The sequence below is a fragment of the Lucilia cuprina genome, chromosome 3 (assembly GCF_022045245.1).
Source record: "Lucilia cuprina isolate Lc7/37 chromosome 3, ASM2204524v1, whole genome shotgun sequence".
NCBI classification, from domain to species: Eukaryota; Metazoa; Arthropoda; class Insecta; order Diptera; family Calliphoridae; genus Lucilia; species Lucilia cuprina.
Genome location: NC_060951.1, coordinates 5,584,466 through 5,586,710, shown reverse-complemented (window position 1 = coordinate 5,586,710; position 2,245 = coordinate 5,584,466).

The window sequence follows — 2,245 nt, the reverse complement described above, 5'->3', positions numbered from 1 at the left end:
AGTTCTGTTCTAGTTTTGTTCTAGTTCTGTTCTAGTTCTGTTCTAGTTCTGTTCTAGTTCTGTTCTAGTTCTGTTCTAGTTCTGTTCTAGTTATGTTCTAGTTCTGTTATAGTTCCGTTCTAGTTCTGTTCTAGTTTTGTTCTAGCTCTGTTTAAGTTATGTTCAAGTTCCATTCTTGTTCTGTTCTAGTTCTGTTCTAGTTCTGTTCTAGTTCTGTTCTAGTTCTGTTCTAGTTCTGTTCTATTTCTGTTCTAGTTCTGTTCTAGTTCTGTTCTAGTTCTGTTCTAGTTCTGTTCTAGTTCTGTTCTAGTTCTGTTCTAGTTCTGTTCTAGTTCTGTTCTAGTTCTGTTCTAGTTCTGTTCTAGTTCTGTTCTAGTTCTGTTCTAGTTCTGTTCTAGTTCTGTTCTAGTTCTGTTCTAGTTCTGTTCTAGTTCTGTTCTAGTTCTGTTCTAGTTCTGTTCTAGTTCTGTTCTAGTTCTGTGCTAGTTCCGTTATAGTTCTGTTCTAGTTTAGTTCTCTGCTAGTTCTGTTCTAGTTCTCTTCTAGTTCGGTTCTAGTTTACATCTGTTTTAAATAGCCTTGTTTTGAATGATTTTTCTATATTTATCCTTAAAATTATGTTTTAATATTGTTTCTCAATTTAAATGCTTTTCAACTTATTTGATTAGCTGGCAATACGTTAAATAAATAAAATGAATAAAAAATTCTCATAAAACACAATCCCCAAACCACCACACAAAAGAAAAATATAGCATAAAAAATATCTGTATATAAAATAGAAATATAATCAGTTTATGAAATAAAATCATAAACATTATACCTAAAAGTATGCATCAGCTAACAAATGAAAAGCAGATATGCATGTGTGTATGAAAATTTGTGTATATGAGTATTTTTTTACGACTTCGTTTTTTTTTTTAACCAACAAAACAATTTTTACGACTTTAGAGGTTTGGTCATAAACAAAAACCAAATATGAAATGCGTAACAAATGAGTAAAAAAAAAAACAAAGTTTGGAAAGTGTGTGGCAAAAATTAGATGCAGTAAACCATAAAAATCAAACAAATTATATGGAAAACATACACTTTTAGCAGACTCTCTGAGGAGTTAAGCAAATTTTATTTCGGTATGTTTTTTCTGTTTTATTTTTTAGTTAAAACGAGTAACAAAAAATTGATTATGGTATTTTTAGGCATTTAACAAAAATCAAATCGGAATTTGTATAAAAGAAAGGTGAATGAAAGCGGGTGCCATAAAAATCATCAAACCCTGTGATTTTCTAATTAAATAAAAATTACTTTATATAATAAAAACAACAACAACAGTCAATATGTTTTCACAATTTTATGGTATTTTTATAAAAACCACTACATGTACATGCAAAATTTAATGAATTGGAAATAAGCAGTGCATACATTTAGGATTCAGCAAGAAAATTAATTTAAACATAACAACAACATCAGAAACAGCATTAAAATATTTGTTATTTTGCGGATAATGGCAAACGCATTTGCTGTATTTGTAGTCAATATTAATTTATGCTAATAAAATTTAAATTAAATTTGATTGCTTGGCAAATGTAATTAAGTTTATTTATTTGCTGTCCAACTGTAGTTCATGTATTCATTTTTTCTGGCTTCGGCTTTTTAATCTTTTAATAAATTAATTTTAATAATTAGTTTTTCTTCAATTTGTTTTTTGCTTTACAAATCACGTTAAAAAAGGAATTTGTGTTAAATATATGTATATTTAAATTCTTGAGGTCTTTGCTTTATTCTTGTTGTTATACACTAATGATCTTGGTAATTAGCGCTCATTTAGGTTTTTTGTGATTGGCGGATTTGTAAATGTTGTACGACCAACAGGATGTGCAGCTGTTTATTAAAAGGAAATTAAAACATATTAAATATAATTAAGATACTCTTTTGTATAAAACTCATTAACGGAAGATAAAAATACATTTTAAAGAAAGCATAATTTTAGGGGTAAATTTCTAAAATAAATTAAACTAAAATGTATTATATACATAGTTATAAATGAGCACATATTTAAAAAAAATATGTAGCATTTAATAGAACTAGATTAGAACAGAACTAGGTTAAAAATAGAACAGAACTAGAACAAAACTAGAACAATACTAGAACAAAACTAGAACAAAATTAGAACAGAACTAGAACAGAACTAGAACAGAACTAGAACAGAACTAGAACAGAACTAGAACAGAACTAGAACAGAACTAGAACA